The sequence below is a fragment of the Periplaneta americana genome, chromosome 14 (assembly GCF_040183065.1).
Source record: "Periplaneta americana isolate PAMFEO1 chromosome 14, P.americana_PAMFEO1_priV1, whole genome shotgun sequence".
NCBI lineage: Eukaryota > Metazoa > Arthropoda > Insecta > Blattodea > Blattidae > Periplaneta > Periplaneta americana.
The window spans coordinates 94,754,548-94,773,454 of NC_091130.1; the positions used below are offsets into that span (position 1 = coordinate 94,754,548).

Consider the following 18,907-nt stretch of genomic DNA (forward strand, 5'->3'; position numbering starts at 1 on the left):
GTTTGATTTCGATACTTTAATAAATTAATGCAGGGTTTCTCAACGTGTGATCTTCAGCGTTACGACAGGTGGTCTGTAGGTAGGGTTACTAGATGCCATTAACAATTAGGATATTGTAAAATATTAGAGGAAAGTGTAGTTTAGAGCATCGGAAATCACAGGCTGGAAACCAAATAGGAGCAAATACTCTATATTGTATTTATATGATTATTCTATTTCCTGAAATACGTACAAAACAACGAAATCATGTCTGCAGCAAAATGTCAATGGTATTTTTGTGAACTGATTTTTTTTTTCAAAATATATGTTCTGTTTTAAATAGAATTGTAGAATTCAGAGCAATTTAACTGCTTAAAATTTTATTATATACGATATTAGAGTTATACTTCTGATCACAACAGATTGGCCATTACCACGTTAAAAATCGGTAACATGTAGAATAGAACAACCACCAGGATCGCCACAGTCGATTAAGAACGACCGCTAGATGGAAGTACAGTTGCTTCATACAATTCAAATGAGAATTATAACGTGACTTCTTATATAGTAGCTAGATGGCAGCATAGTGAAATTGATAAAAGTTGTTGCCGTCAAAGCCTATAAGGCTGAGCAATGTATACTGTAGTATATGTGATCTGGTGATCTAGAGTTATATCTTTCACAGTCTATCAATAACCGGTTCCTCTCATGTGTCCACTGAGATGAATGAGGGGGGGGGGAGGGAAACTCGACTTTTGATTATGAGGAAATAGCAAGCGCGTACACATGCACACACACACACAGCCAAGATCTGCCCACAGTCTAGAAAGCAACCCAATTCAGATTATGTATGGGGCAGCATGGCAGTCAAGCCGGTAAAAAGAAATAAAAGGCTCTAACGAAGGATGATGGAAGCAAGTTGAAACTGTACCTAATGTAATCGTTTCATTGATTACTAAAGTTACAATATTTTATGTTTATTTTTCTTAGAAATTTTGAAAATAATAAGGCTACAATAGGTGTACTAATTGGGATTTCCCGGTCTCTCATCGGGTCAAAAACTCTGATAGAACTGATATTAAATTTAACTGCGGTGAATTTCGGTGAGGTCCGGAGGGCTTAATTAGTTAAATTCACTCTCCTCACCTCCACATTGGGGCACCCTGGAATCTTTAAAGATGCGAAAGAGGGAGTGGTGTGCGGAAAGCAACGGGAAGCTACCGCATTTACCTTTTCCAAGAAAAACTGCAAACATGGCGGATAGTAATGGAAAATGAAGCTTTTAATAGAAAAGGAGCTTCTCCTGTTGACCTATGAAAAAAGAACGAAAGAAGAGATCAGTGAAGTGCTTTGTCTGGAGTGTGGAATTTTATGAAGGAAGTGAAGAGAAACGACTAGAAGCATATTTTGAAATGTGGATATGGAGAAGAATGGAGCGTGTGAAATGGACAGACATAATAAGAAATGAAGCTATGCTAGAAAGAGTTAGTGAAGAAAGATTTATTTTTATTTATTTTATTGGGTTATTTTACGACGCTGTATCAACATCTAGGTTATTTAGCGTCTGAATGAAATGGATGTGATAATGCCGGTGAAATGAGTCCGGGGTCCAGCACCGAAAGTTACCCAGCATTTGCTCGTATTGGGTTGAGGGAAAACCCCGGAAAAAAAACCTCAACCAGGTAACATGTCCCGACCGGGATTCGAACCCGGGCCACCTGGTTTCGCGGCCAGACGCGCTGACCGTTACTCGACAGGGGTGGACGTGAAAAAAGAATATTGCTGAAATTGACCAGGAGAAGAAGAAAAAAATCTGGCAGGGTCACTGGCTAAAAAGAAACTGCCTACTGAAAGATGCACTGGAAGAAATAGTGAACGGAATAAAAGTTCGGGACAGGAGAAGGTATCAGATGATACACAACATTAAGATGCACGGATCATATGCAGAGACTAAAAGGAAGGCGGAAAATAGGAAAGATTGGAGAATGCTGGGCTTGTAGTGAAAGATCTGCCCTTGAGCAGAACATTATGAATGAATGAATAGGTATACAAGACAAAAACTACGCCACAGAACACTTATCAATAATGTGCAGAACGTGGTGGTGGGGATCAATTGCGTTCTAGGGCCGCAGTTGCGTTAAAAGCAATGTGGCGTAAAAAGTAGCGACTGTTTTATTAAAAATTGTATATTTTAACGAATGATTATGTTAATTAGATATAAAGTGGAATGCCGAGTTCGTGTAAATGTAAAATAAGGTGATGAACATGATAGACTGCAAAGTGTAAAGTGATCATTGTCACTGATCAATGACTTGCTGACATCCAAAACCTCGACCTCGTATACACTGTTGCACTACACTTCACCGCGACACAAAGGTACTATTGTACCAGAGCGACTGTACTATGACGCATGACTTGGTAACTTATTTAATTTCTCAGTACCTTTTAGGAATATCTCTTTGATTTTTTCTAGGATTGTATAAATATCTTCGAAGTAGTCATGGAATTTTTTTCTGAATTTTAAAGCCAATTTATGGCATTGAAAATAATGTTTATAAAATTAAGTGTTTTGTAAAAATAGTAAATATTTAAGGAATTGGTTTTTGTTTTACGTCTGGACGAAGTACGTATTTTTAACTTTCAAAATGAGCCGAAGATCGTATATCTCTGACATCTAGTAGGGGCTACCAGAAATATTCAGAATCAACTACAACGGTGCATACAATATTTCAGGAACTTAAATGCTTCCTAGCTACCAAAATAACAAAAGAGAGACAAATAAAAAAACACGTGTTCCATTTATCATTCATAGAATATGTAGGCCTACTTTTGATTTAAGCGAAATCGGGATATGACGGTCACATTTTTGTTTCAATTTGTGCGATTTGACGTGGAATAACTCATATGTAAATACTCGCCACAGGGTTGGTTCATGTTGACAATCCCATGATAAAGTAGTGGTCACAACGTCTGTTGGTAAAGGACCAAGAATAATTACAGCTCATGCACGAGGAGAAAATGGCTTTGTAAAAAAATGCTATGTTAATGTTCTGATCAAAGCAGAAGATAAGCGACTATCATGACGACATGAACGCCTCTAATTTCATGAAATAACTAAAAACACAAGTTGTGCCTAATATGCCTTGTAAGCCAGTCATTGTGATAGATAATGCGAGTTATCACAGAAAGCAGATAAATAACAAATCTACATCTACGACTCTATGGGACTCGCAGTAAGAATCGGAGTCCGACGTCTCCGTTCGTAGGTTCGTTCCAACAACAGTCAGGAATCGTCCGTAACTATCGTGAGCATGCGTAGTACAGGAAAAGCGTTCCAACTCACTCCGAACCAGTCCTGAACCGGAAACGTACTGCAGTCGGGCGTTCCAACAAATTGTTGACACGGGTCCGGAACGGTCAGAAGTAGTCAGCGGATTGAGTAATGTACTGATGAGTACGCGAGACGCGTATGCTCATAAGCTCGCCAACGTCTTCTGGATACTGAAGAATGATCGACTGTTCACATCAATGAGGTTAAGATGAAAAGTGACAGTGCAGACGAATAATAAAACTAGAGATTTAATTTAAATTTTCGCCAAAAAGAAAGATAATGAAAATTATTTGAGTACTGAAATAGTTAATGACATTTTCAACATTCAACTTTCATTAGAAGTATAATGAACAAAGTATATAAATGAATAATTAAAAAAAACCACTTTTAATAAGAGTCACCCAGTATATGACATTTAATTAGTGCAATTCTTGCCTTCCGTATTTTTTGTTATCTTTTTATAGAAAATTATCGAAATTCTATTTTCTGCAATTTGAATTAGCTGCGAAACGATAATAATTTAGCAGCCCGTTATAGCATCTTTGGATATAGTACACGATGATCCGAAAAGCATTCCAACATCATCCAGTTGTTTCAATCCCATAGCAGGTACCCAATCACCGCATGCTCATAAGATGATCCATGGTTCGTACATGAACTGATAAATGAACCGCTTGTTGGAACGAACCTAGTGTAACCCGGCCTAACGGACGACTTTCTGTGATGTCGTCTTCTCCCTCTGCAGTCACGTGAGTATATAAAATAGGCATAGTTCTTTTCTATCTTGTCGAGCTATAAGAACTCTAATGATGTTTCTTACAACTGAACCTCATTACAGAAGACAAATGGATCAAACATTAATTATTATTATTAGTGTACGCAATATTATGGACAGCATGATTCAGTATTTTCACGATGTTCGGCATACAGTGAATAAAGGAAGTATTTGGACACTTCCACCAAAACTAAAAATGTTTATATTTCCTAAATAACTTACATGATTTCATGTCGTATTATTATTCAGGCAATTACTTACAAATAATATATTTTATTTATATATGCCAATATTAACATTCACATAATATTTACTTCATGATATAAAAATAAACTCAACAAGTGATTTCATTGCAACAAAATAAGTATTTGGACAGAAAGTAAAATTAAAATAAACAAATCTCTGGCTGAATCACAGTTAAATTCAGTACTTGGTCTGATAAACCCTGGTTGCAATTACCGCTTGAAGACGTCTTGGCATTGAATTTATGTATTTCCTACAGACTGTGAAATCAATTTTCTTTCACTCTTCTTTTATATTGGAGAATTGACGTTGGCGTATTTTTTTTTTAAATTCACATCAATTATCCTCAATAGGATTTAAATCCAGGGACTGAGGAGGAATTTTCAGGTAGTGGGGTGTATTACAGAGGATCCATTGTCGAACATTGTAAGCAGCATGTTATGGATCGTTGTCCTGTTGGGACATCCACCTGTCACCCAACCCAAGTTTAACTGCACTTTCCTTCAGATTATTCTTTAATATATCCAAATATTGTTACCAATCCATATTACTGCCCACAATCTGAATGTTACCCATCCCATTAGCATTTACGCAACCCCAAACCATAACTGAAATCCTTCCAGATTTAACAGTTGGAACAAAGTTCTGTTTCGTGAAAGCTTTATTCTTCTTTCTTCATACATGTTGATGTCTATCACTTCGATATTGTTTGATTTGGGTCTCGTCTGTGAAAATTATTACTTTATGCCAGAATTCCAAAGGTTCATTTTGGTATTTCTTGGCAAAGGCTAGGCGTTTCTTACTCGTACAGTTTATGTCTGATACGTAAAGTTTTTTCTAGCAGAACATCCTTGGTATCCAGATTTTTAAGCGCATTTCGAACTGTTTGAAGCATTAACACTTACTTGCATGTCCTAAGAGAGTGAAATAGTTACTTCCCTAGCACTTATTTTTGGATTTTTCTTTACTTATCGAAGGATGTAGTTTTCATTTCGGGCATTAAGTTTCTTTGGCCGGCCCGAATATGTTTTATTTTACAGTAACTCCTCTGTTTTACACCTCTTTATGATATATCCAATAGTAGAATGCGGTTTGCCAAGAAAATTGCTAATTTCTCGGAAACTTTTTCCTTCCCCGTGTAATTTTATAATCAAATTTCATTCTTCTAATGTAGTTTCTCATTGCTTTACGTTTACTTCAAACGATGTGAATTGCTTCACTGTGCTGTACTTACTGATGTGGTACACCTAAAGAAGCCTAGAAACGTTTGTTTATAACCTGGAATATGGCTGTCCAAATACTTAATTTGCGTTTAACTTATCTCATCGTTGAAGTATAATTAAAATTAAAATTAAGATAAGGCAAATTGAAATTATAAATGAAAAACATTAAAGAGCGTGTCAAAATTATCGAAATAAGAATAAAGGATTCTTAGAGAAACGAATATTACGTGTATGTATAATTAAATTTTTTTCTTTATTGGAACTGCATAAATACTTCTTTTACCCACTGTAGTAAATTCTTTTGTTGCCATAGTAGCAGAAGCCTAAGCTTCTACATAAAGAAATTAAATTTTCATAGCGATACAAACAATAGTACCTACTGGGGTTCTGTAAGACGAAGGAGCTAATGCGTAACAACAGACACCATCGAGCCCGTACAGCAATTGCCAACCTGCTGAGAAACAGAGGATGGGAAATACATGAAGAGATCAATTTGTGTGTCTGAAGACGATTCTCATAGAAGAGTGATAAAATCGTAGAAAAACTCTGAAAGCTATGGTCTTAGACCCTACGATATGCAAGCGAGACACAAATCAGGCAAAGCAGATAAATGATGACAAGTGATCTAAACACACCTTGCCTACCATACCTCACAGTGAAAAATGTCATTCCGCGTTACAACTAGGGTGTTACGGGCTTATTATTTGGAGCGAGAAGATATTTACCGAAATTCACATGTAATATTCTTAAATAATTTAATATCCCCTTTCATGAGGTTCAGAATATTGTGGTGGAAATTCTGAAGGCCCCTCTTCAAATTCTACATTATCATATGTTAAACACATACATTTTTATTGAAATGTATAAAACGAATAATTAAAAAGCGAGTGGACATGTCTATTTCAAACTCGTCTAAGTGTGATCTATCTTGTGGGATTCAAAAGGGAGTTAGTTCCTCTTGATTTCATCTTATGGGACCAATAGAAACGTTGTAACAGTGTGAAACGCTGAAAAGACTTACAAAAAGATTTTCCCATCGATTGTTAGTCTTTTCTTTCATCGGGAATATTAAATTTGCGATGAAAATACAAGTAAAATAAGGCATGTCCTAGTTTTCTCTCCTAAAGGCCCCAGTTTTTCCGTAAAGTGCCTGCCTTACTTTATTTAGTATACCAACTTGAGTCTGTGTTGCGTGGACTACTCCGCCTCGGTAGCAGCAACTACAGCAAGCTTCTGGCGCCGGCTTTGTTTTTACAGCTGTAATGCAATGTAACTTGCTTTGTTTTGAAGGTGATACATGTGTACGTCAATCGTCCAAGATATTTGAAGTGATTCAAAATAAAATTCGAGTCTGCTTTTAAATTAGTACGTCGTGCATGAATAGGGCTAGTGTTAGAGAAGGTTATACTCTTATTATCTTTAAGAGCATGGCAGTAACACAATGGTACCCACCGCTGTGGAGTAACGGTTAGCATGTCTGTCTGACCTTGAAACGAGCGGGCCTGGCTTCGATCCTGGTTGGAAAAAGTTACCTGGTTGAGGTTTTTTCCGAGGTTTTCCTCGACCAATTTTATTGAAGCTTTCGGCGTTGGATCTCGGACTCTTTTTTGGCCATCATATTACACTTCCCCACTTTCATCATCCTCTCTGTATGTGTCCTATATTTCGGGCTTGTTGTGGGACACCGTGGGTATGTGGTCATTATTTGCTGTTTGTACCGTGGGCTCTTCTCTGAGGCTCATAGTGTTCGTGATATCTGGGGCTGAGGGATCGCGGTGAGGCCTGCCGGAAATGTAAAGGGATTCTGTACGCTTTAAGGGTGTTCGGAGATGGACCACAGGGGAATCTGTAGCGCGGGGGCTTAGGGCGTGCACACTGAAAACAATATTTGTGTTTGTCACTTATGGCTAGGGGGCGGATGTTGATGAAAAAGTCACCATCTTATTTTTTACATTAGGACGATACCCATTAATATAGAAATCCTTTCTATGTTAATATAAACGTAAAGAAATAATTTCTTATAGCCTATTGAATTTTTTGATGTTTTTGAACTAATAAGACATCTTTACATTTTTTCGGCTTTTTTTTTTTTTTTGGTCATTTTTAATACTGTGAAGAACTTTTAGATCACTTGGAAGGCATTTTACTTTCTTTTTTACCGATAGGTCCGTTAAATCATTTTCTAAGTAAATAGATCAGTAGTAATTATCTATTGAATAAGTGAATAACAGTGAAGTTTGAGTTTTGTAATTTGGAACAGACTCTAAAAGTCCATCCCTCATTCCACTGAAGGCTTCACTTCACACAACCGAAGTAATATAAAATGCTTGACAACAGCTTAGCTTTGAACGCTACTATTCTTTTGTCGGTACGAGGATGTCTTTAGAATTTATGTTTGGAAGGAGAAAAACTTTCACCGTGTCCTGGACAGGACGTAGTGTCCTCAACATGGTTCGGAAGGGATGTTTACTGTAGTAGATAGTATTTTTAATACAAAGATCGCAAGAATGCACGCTGCGGCCACAATTTTTGTCATTCACACTCCCTCATTTGGAAGATGTGGTAACAAAAGTGAAGCGCGGAAGGGGGAGACAGAATGAAGGCACTGACATGGACTACCCCTGATTGAAACACATTGTAAACTCTCATTAAAATCTATGGTTTTCTCTTAAAACCATAATTTTGTTGCATGTTCTTTTCCTTTATCTTAGCTAAATTCCAGGAAATTGCCTCCTCTCTCAGAGATTTGCAGGGCAGTCATTGAAACAAGATGACTAATTTTTAAGAAGTTGTGGTACGAGTACGGTGAATAATATTTAAATGTCATTTTCTTTTAATTTCATGTCATTTTTCCATTAGTTTAAAGACATTTTAATGATCATTTTAAGTAGATTTTTAGATCATCAACATCCGCCCTCTACTTATAACATTACCGGCTACCTACGATTTTCTCACAATGACAATCTATCTTTAATGTAGTTACAGAGAACATTAATTTTTAAAAAAATTACACTGTTGCTAAATGTCGCTATAATCCAGTTGCTTGTAGTACAGTGGGCTCATGAAAGCGGTCTATACACGACGGCAGTCCTTAGCTCGTGCCCCTCCGCTCAAGGGGGACTCATAGATGGGCCTAGTGAGTTTTACAAAATCATATCTGGTAACAAGATATGAAATTTGGGTATATGTGAATTCCTACAAACTCCCTCAAGATTTGAAATTTGGATATGTATGTGAATTCCCACAAACTCTCTCAGGCGCTGAAAATGACCGTTCACCGAATGAACAAGAGACAGGAGATGCACCAAAAAAATGATTATGTGGATGGAACTTTCAAGTTCTGCGCCCGACACTTCTACCCATTTTACACCGTGCATGGTTTCTTAAATTAAATTTATATACCATTTCTGTTTGCACTTTTGTCTGCTAAGAGACGTGAAACGTATGAGAGAGACTTAAATATTATGAAAGACTTCCGAATTGCCCCTCCTTAGTTCGTTATTGATTTTGAAATTGCTATAAAGAGGGCAATCCAATCCGTTTTTCCAGAGAGCAAAATTCAAGAGTGTACTTTTAACTTAGACCAAGCGTTGCTTAGAAACATGAAACTCTTAGGGCTTTCAAAACAGTTCGTTAGTTGTGATAGTGAAAGAGAAAAGTGATTGACATAGACGTTTATGGATTGACATTTATTTTTAATCCGAGAGTGTTAAGTGGATGTTTTGTTGAAAATCCCATGTCTGTGAAGCCTCTAGGAGAAATCTATCTAATTGTTCGACAAGTTTTGTGTTTACAACGTAGACACATAAATATGGCAATAAAATTCTTCCAAGGCTTTGTAATAGGTATACACAAACATTTCAGGAGATGGTCCTGTCATGTGTTCAATAGAAATCTTTTTCGGCTGGAATTGGACCTCCACTAAACCATAGAACAGGCTTGGAGAACTGGGCGACAATTGTGGCGTTGCGTCACTCATCGGATACGTCACTCACCCCTTCCTTCCATCCCCGCGTCATTGACTTTGTAGGGGAGGGGATTTGTATTCAGTGTCTGTCTTATGTGATTGCGTACGGGCCACAGATACGTCATTCAACGCCGGTAGACTGTGAACGGGGAACCAACGCTTTCCCCATGCTTTCAACCCCTCTCTAGCCAGTTCTGCATCCCTGCCATAGAATATCATTCGAGTGACGAATAGTCAATTAACCCTTGTATCTACTAGGAGGCCACACACCTTCTTCAGGATTTCTTAATGTCTGAATAATTTGAAGTAAAACCGATTGATTTTGAGGTGGCACACACTTAACTGAACTATTTAGTTATATCAAGGCTTTCTTCATAATCCCATTATGAACTGTGTAGTAGGCCTGTACTTTAGTTTGATTTCTTTAGGAAAATATTGAGCTCGAAAAGTCAAAAGCACTGTATCTGCGAGCACCCTTTTATTTTCCCCACTTGCATTTTGCTTCTTATTAAACCTGTAAGCATTTGTAATCTTGCAACGTTCCATGCATGATCCCATCTGTACTATTTCTTCTTTACTAATATCGGAGTCTATATTATGTACAATTTCTTTGAAGTAGATATGACTGAAAGGAATATAGCCTAACTGGTGCATTCGTGTAATTCTTTAAAGTTAGATAATAGAAAGACATTTGCTTCCAAATAATATTGTGAAAGTTGATTTGAAACTTGCTTTTTACCTACTGACTTAAATAAATTGATATTATGAAGGATGGGTGGAACGGAGAAAAATTCCCTCCGGCACCGGGACTCGAATCCGGGTTTTCAGCTCTACGTGCTGTCGCTTTATCCACTAAGCAACATCGAATTCCAGTACCGATGCCAGATTGAATCCTCTCAATTTAAGTTCCACCTTTTAGTTTGCCTTTAATGTAGCTCTTAGTTCCCATTAGTGGCTAACCCTCATGCACTGTGTCACAGATGTGTGACAGTGGCACAATGTCCAACACACTAAGAGGGAAACTAAGAGGTGAAACTTAAATTGAGATTATTCAATCCGGCATCGGAACTACAATCTGGTGTGGCTTAATGGATAAAGCGTCAGCACGTTGACCTGAAAACCCGGGTTCGAGTTCGGATAATTTTTCTCCGCTCCACCCATCCTTCAACACATGGTAATGCAGAATTCCTCACGGAAATATCATACGTACTTCGGTGCATCACAATAATATAAATTGATATTCCCAACATGAGATTCAAACAATAATATTCCTAATTTCAAGGGATGCATACGCTGTACTTGACCATCGTTTTGTTGTAAAATACAAAAATACGCGCCCGTATCTTTATATGAGTACAATTCCTCGGCTCTCTCCGTTTTTTTTTAAACTAAGTACTTTGTGTTTGTGTAAGTGTAATGTGACTAGAAACTTCCTTGTCAGTATCGTTAACGTTGTGTCGTCAGTAAGGTTACATTATCTCCAGTTGAGTCGGCTGGCCGCCATAATCCATATGAATGTAAGCATGTACTTAGTAACTCTACGAATTTACGATAATCCTTGGGTTTACCCCCTAACTCAACTCTCAAATTTTATAACTGGCTAAGTTAAACTCTGAAAAAACAAATAGAATAATAGTAAAAACAAAAAACAACACTTACAGAACTAAATTACGATAAGATTCACTATACTCAACTTAAATTCAAGATGAACGTCCGTCCAGTTCATAAGCTGCCTCAACAATCGATAAAAGAATAAAATTGTAAAACAACCGTACATAAAAATCTACGATCTATTTAGCCGTACAATACAGAGAGAGCAGAACATTTTAAAAGAAACGTGTCAAGTCTTTGGTATTTTATTTCTGTATGACACCTTCAAAATGTAATAAAATCTTGTAATGTGACTTTGTGTATATGCCTGTTATAAAAAGCTTTCTTTCTTCAATGCCTTCTTTTTTTTTCTAGATAATGTTCGTCACTGCATTGCGAAGTTTTACTTAAATATTGATGTGCATAGTTTTTAAGACTTCTAAAAATGTAAATAGGCCTATATGAGGGTGGTGAAGGTAAAAATTGGCATTTAAGCCTGAATGAGAAGCTTCGCAGGCGTTTGTTGTGTGCAGGGAGTGTGAATAAAAAGAATACCACATCTCTGGTGGGAAAGTACTATCTTCACTGACATAATATGTATCCCCTGCGACTGCAGATGAATTATAACTAATTCAGAATGTCTGCACTGTCCTGATAGAAAGGTCAGATTTAATTTCAAATGTGGTACGGTCCATGTTTCAAGAATTGCGGGAAGTCATCCAATTGCATGAAATATTTACTTCTTACTAAGAATGTGGCTTTTTAAGAGATTATTTTAAATTATTTTATTTCAGTTGTAGAATGGGCTATGATGCTTTTATTTTTCGCCACAGTTATGTTTTTTTTTTGTTGTAAAATGGTACTTTCCTTATTAGTTTCCTATATCCGTGCATAAAATGTATGATTTCAATTTCAGAACATGTATTAACCTACCTAACTTACATTTTAAAAAATCCATAGATCCAAGTGACTCGAACCTGGGAACTCTGGATTAGAGCTCAAAACGCTGTGCGTGAGCTAAGACATCGCGTTTGGTGAACTCCATTTATCATGACGATATGAACCATATGAACTCTGCTCCTCCGTCATAAAATTTAAAAACATAGATTCCAAAAAAGAAGCCGTGCTACGGTAGCTTAGTTTGAGACACGTGTTATTTCATTGCTTAATGAAGTAAATTAAATTATATTGAGATGTAGAAAACATAAGAGCTAATTCACCTAGTGAACTCAGTCCTGAAAATCAAAATCCATTAGCTGCCTTAAATCTAACATGTTTTCTTAGGTAAGCTGTCACGATGAAAATTCAAACTAATGAGAGGTTTATTGAATCTGAGCTATTCTGTAGTCTTGCGGACACTCGCCTAAGTAAATAAATACAGGTAACTACCACAGGGCGTATTTCGAACTTACTGTAACAGACACTTTATTGATTTCTTTAAAACTACTATTCATCCTTGGAAGTTTTATCATCCAGTCTGCTCTAAAAAAGCTGAAAGAATTTATAAAACAGTTATATTACCGGTTGTTCTTTATGGTTGTGAAACTTGGACTCTCACGTTCAGAGAAGAACAGAGGTCAAGGGTGTTTGAGAATAAGGTGCTTAGGAAAATATGAAGCTAAGAGAGATGAAGTTACAGGAGAATAAAAAAAGTTACACAAAGCAGAACTGCACGCATTGTATTCTTCACTTGACATAATTAGGAACATTAAATCCAGACGTTTCAGATGGGCATGGCATGTAGCACGCATGGGCGAATCCAGAAATGCATATAGAGTGTTAGTTGGGTGGCCGGAGGGAAAAAGATCTTTGGGGAGGCCGAACCGTAGATGGGAGGATAATATTAAAATGGATTTGAGGGAGGTGGGTTATGATTGTAGAGACTGGATTAATTTTGCTCAGGATAGGGACCGATGGCGGGCTTATGTGAAGGCGGCAATGAACTTCCGGGTTCCTTAATAGCCATAAGTATCTATTCATATTTGTTACAATACAGAATGTGAAAAGAAATGATTTGCCCTTTATTAGTATATATTACTATTTATTATTAGACAAACTATTAAGACATAATCATTTTAAAACACATTCTCTTGTGAACTTAGCTCAGGCCTTCCCACGCATGCGCAAATCCGCTTTTCTGAAACAAAGTTTTTCTTTTGTGACCACCGTACAACTCGACAACGGTGCATTATACAGTACCCGCATCTCCATCTTTGTAACACGCCGGAAGACCTTAAATCTCGACAAACTGTCAGACGTATAAAATATCTAAATAATAAAATTATACATATATATGAGTAGAAACAGGTGGAAAATTTCAAAACGGCCGACGATTTCTCACACAGGAACTGAGGTTCTTTCTCCGGATACCATGTGAAACTTGTGAAAAAGTGCTGAGCTGGAGTAGTATCTTCGCTGTTGGGATACAATCGTCATATATAGCTCTTCTCTTGTCTTTATCCTCTCCGATTTTTATTCTTCTGTGTAACCCAAGAAGCCTGGACCATAATTTTCTTCGAAGATCTTGTCACTTCTTTGTCTTCTGGCAGGATCCCTGCTAATATCTGTAGCTTATTAGATGAATTCTTTCGATGCCTTTATTTCATTTTTAAATATTTACAAATTTCCGCGTGTGTTAAATTTTTATTATTCTTTTTATAATCCACTCCTGTAATCGCGAGTAAATGACTCAAAAAACCTGTGGTGAATTATTTTAATTTTTTAATATTTTGATTGTCAAAATAATTTGAATTTAAATTGAATTAAATTTTAATATGGATATGAACTTCCATTACTCATTCTTTTGTTTACTTTATTATCTATTTATGAATATCACTTCCTCAGAGTGTAAGTTGATTTTTCTCAATAATTTATAATTTTTATATATCATTTTTGCCTAATTTTAAAATATACTGTACTTACAATGTCCTACGTTTTTACTAGAGATGTGCACGGGCAGATCCCATACTTTCAGCCAACTACCTGTACAGCAGCAAGCTCACCAAGTCTGCCTGTGGACCGTACGGTCTCCTACTTCAGAGTTCGAGCTTCAGGTAATGAACTCTAGCCCGACTGAGTCCGAGATTGCCAGCCCGCCGAGCCCACGCAGGCCTGCCTGCGGACAGCAAGGATTCTTTCACAGTTCGTAGTCAAGGCAATGAACTCCGAGCCCGTCTCGAAAGACGACTTAGCCTTCTTTTTTCTGTCCTCTTTCATCAATTATTACTATGTCAAAGGATTCGCTTGTAGGTGTATGTTCACGAATTCTTTCTCCACTCCCTTTTCATCCACGTATACTATTCGTCCACAAAGTCCATATGCTATCACGGTCATAGCAAAAAATAAATAAATAAATAAATAAATAATAATAATAATAATAATAATAATAATAATAATAATAATAATAATCTGTGGTATAGGGGTCAGCATGCTGGTCTCTTACGCAGAGGGCCCGGGTTCGATTCCCGGTCGGGTTGAATTTCCTGGTTGAGGTTCTTCAGGGTTTTTCCACAACCGTAAGGCAAATGCCAGGAAATTACGGCCACAACATCCCTGAATATCACCGGCCTCATTCATCACCGAAATCATATTCATAACAAATCAGTAATATACTATATATATATATATATATATATATATATATATATATATATATATATACAGTTGCCATCTAGTTCACAAGAATAGAATCAGTCTCAACAATAGGACACAGGACTTCGGATTTCAACCAAAAGATTAACTCGCGATATGACCAAAGATGTCAAAGCGAGTTTAAATACTCGTAACAGCGAGGGGAAAAAAATAATTTTATTAGTATTCCATTTAAGTACATTCTTCTCTTGGTCACAAAATTTGCCTATTGTTATTAATGCATTGTTTAAAGCATTATTATTTATATGTGCTGGTATAGTAATTCATGTTATAAAGGATTCTCAGGGTTACGGTTTTACCGAATACAATAAATTTAGACCACCTCTGTGGTGTAAGGGTCAGCATGCTGGTCGATTCCCGGTCGGGTTGAATTTCCTGGTTGAAGTTTTTCAGGGTTTTCTCTCAACCGTAAGACAAATGATAGGAAATTCGGACCACAACATCCCTGAATATCATTGGCCTCATTCATCACCGAAATCATATTCATAACAAATGAGTAATACATTATACAGTAGCCATCTAGTTCACAACAACAGAACCAGTCTCAACAATACTACACAGGCCTTCGGATTTCAACCAAAGATAACTCGCGATATGACCAAAGAAGTTAAAGCGAGTATAAATAACAGCGAGAAAAAAAATACATTTAATTTTGTAACTTATGATTCTCGAATGCAGATTAATGTTATGTTTACAATATGTTTAATATCTACTCACAATTTGTTCTAATGACTATTGCTTCAGGATGTACCTTTTTTTAACAAGGTAGGCCTACCGTATGTTCATGTGTCCCGAGAATAACTGTAGAATTGCCGTTCGGATTTCCGAATGATCGTTTTCAATGTGTTCCAAAAACGTCCGAATATTCGAATGATGTGTGCTAATGATTTTTTTTTTTTTTTGAAAACGGAAATACTACCCTTACACTTATAGAACTGTAGAATTGCCGTTTGGATTTCCGAATGATCATTTTCAATGTGTTCCAAAAACGTCCCAATGTTCGAATGATGTGTCCTAATGATTTTTTTGAAAACGGAAGTGCTACCCTTACACTTAATTATTAGTAGGCTTTCTGTTTACCTCTTGGTCATAGACATTTCAAAGTACGGGCGGAAATCTTCTTCCGCCTCTTGTTACACGGCCTCTTACATTGTCGCAATACATGCAACAAGATCTTGGACATCATCGTGAAAACTGTCTGATAATCGGTCAAAATTATCTTCTACATCTTGCAATGGAACAAGTGAAAGGGTCAGAAGGCGACGAATGCCAGTGCGAAGTCCAAGATTTACTATGTGAAGTCAAATGTTTTAACTAGTGCTGTTGATCGATCAAAATATTTAATCGATTAACTATTTGAATTTAATCTATTAATAGACACATTAATCGAGTTTTGATCGAGTTGAAAAAATGTTTTAATATACTGTAATACACAATTATTGTTAAATTTAACTTGTGTTCGACGATAAGCATAGGTATTAAATGTTGTATATCTGTATATACTGTATCGTTATATTACAAAACTATTATTTTAATTACTTACTAACATATTTATTATGAGACTTATAATTTATTGTGTCAATTTTTCCGGGAACTTTTGAGACAAACATAAATAACAAAAAGTATGAAGACTCACTTAGTTAATACTGCTTCATCCATGATTTTAAACATGTGAGTGAATTCACATGCTCCGAATTAAGTGCCGGTCTATGTTTAGTAACAATGTTCCCTGCATCACTAAACACGAAAAAACTTTTTTTTTTCTGTCAAGCAGTTCTCCACGATCGTTCAATTTAAATCCAAACGTTTCACCGAGTTTACCTCTCAAATTCTCACATGACATAATGGAGTTTACACTTTTCACAAATCACAGAAAACTGATTTTTTTTTAAATAATTTCGAGGGAAAAATTGTTCCGGAGCCGGAACAATTTTTCCCTCGAAATTATTCAAATCAGCTTTACAGGGAGTTATACCTGAAAATCTTGATTTGCATAATACACGTCACTGTTCGTTAACAGAAAACCACAATTTAAGTCACACGGAGTTAGTGTGCACTCGAAGTTGGTTGCTTGACTGTTGTCAGCCCACTTTGAGGTCTGTGGATATAGAGGGAAAAATTGGATCGGTGTCGGTTAGAGTTCCCGAGTAGCCCAGTGGTAGAGCGTTGGTACGTTAAACCAAAGGTCCCGGGTTCGATACCCGGCTCCGGAACAATTTTTCCCTCGAAATTATTCAAATCAGCTTTAAAGGGAGTTATACCTGAAAATCTTGATTTGCTGATTTTTTTTCTTTATCAAACTAAACACACAACCTTCACAGCGGTCGAAACAGAAGACTGGCCCCTAATGTAATCGAATTACAGAAAGAGAAGAAAGTAGTCACGCTCTCATATGCACTTGTAGATATGGCTATTTTATAAGGGATGAAGGAGAATATGTATTTCATATGCTAGGAAGATGAGCTGACAACAAGGTGAAAGTTTTCTTGGAAAACCATAATACTTAATAATGGTTTCGCATTGTGTTTCAACTTTTAATAAAGGTAGACTAGGTCACTGTCCTCATATCTCCATCTCTTTCTGAAGTGTCTGTGCAAGGATTTTCCCCACGCTACCTCGTTCACAGAAAATAACAGTACTATTGTGCTTTTAAGTAAGCAATTTCCGAGAGAGAAATATTGTCGGAATTTTTAGTAGGAGTTCGTATTAACAAAATACTAATTAATATCTACTACAACTGATTAATTTTACCTAATCGACTCGATTATTCGATTAAATATTTTTGATCGATTAATCTTACAACAGAAATTGATCGATAAATTGATTAAATCCCACAACACTAGTTTTAACGAAAAAGAAACAGACATCCCTTTACTATACTATTTTGGAACATAACTTGAGCAGCATTTATTGCATTAATCTTTAATTCCACAAAGATGAATTGTGGAGTTAAACCCGAATTTGTACTGTAAGTGGGAAAATTTGCTCAAACTGAATCCCATTGACTATGTTTATTCAGCTGGCAAAAATTGAGGAGAAATTTCATTACTTACACACATTAGACAGCTAATAAAATGGACGAAATAGTGGACCAACTTTGTTGCATGTAATACTGTTGGACAAAAAAAATGTGAGCAATGTGTGTTTATATTTTTTTACGTAATTTAGAGTGGATGTTGTATCTGTGGACGAAAAATTGTGGTTAAGTAAGTTGTTATTTGTCAAAGTGAATATTTCTCTTCTTCGTTAGCCTATAGCCTAATAATTTTTTATTCTTATTATCCTCCACATCAGTATCATTCCAACTCTCTTTTCCGTTCCCGTACAAACGTACATTTGGTCAAAATGAAACTGACCGGCCTCTTGAGCAGTTAAAATTTTCTAAGTCCTTTCAGGTGAGCGCGCAGTTCACTACCGTAAACCTCCGTGCGCCGCTTCAGTTAACTCCATAATACAAGGCGCTGATTTAGGCTACCTCCACAGCATGCTTCGAATTTCCGTAGAGAATTTTTTGTTCTGTCCTTTTTTTTTTATTGTTTACAACTCGTTTTAGTAGTGTAATATAGTCAAATAATTTTGCTTATGTTACTTCATGTTACTTACAGATAATTACAAAATTGGTGAAAATTTGTGGTTATAATTCCAGGAAAACAGGATATATTTTGTCATCAGAATTACGGTTTTTCTTCTGTTTACAATATTATTACGTTTAGGCACTGATGATCACGGATTTAGGTTATAATAATAATAATAATAATAATAATAATAATAATAATAATAATAATAATGACAATAATAATAATATTCCCTGTAGCACAACTTGCAAATTAATTATTGCCAATTATTTATCCGTCAACATATTTATGAATTTTCCTTAGGCAAGAGAGTGTGAAGCAGCAGGGATTAAAATAATTAACACAGCATTTTAATATGAAAGCCCCTAATTGTCGTCTTGAGTGTTACTTCCATCTAGCATCAAAAGTTTCTATTAACACGAAAGAAATAATGAAGCGGAAAGTATTCTAAGAATAAAAAAATGACAAAATACTCTTATATTTTCACTGATGCGTTTTAAAAAAAAAGTTTAGTAGCTCCACGAAGATCTGAACTTGCAACCTCACAAACACTTAGCTAACGCTCTACCACTA

At 36.3% G+C, this 18,907-nt stretch overlaps 1 protein-coding gene across 2 annotated transcripts in view; it reads right to left on the bottom strand.

Moving 5' to 3' along the window:
- The window catches only part of LOC138713592 (26S proteasome non-ATPase regulatory subunit 1-like), a 222,741-nt gene that overhangs the window by 37,631 nt on the left and 166,203 nt on the right, over positions 1–18,907 (bottom strand). The window lies entirely within an intron of this gene.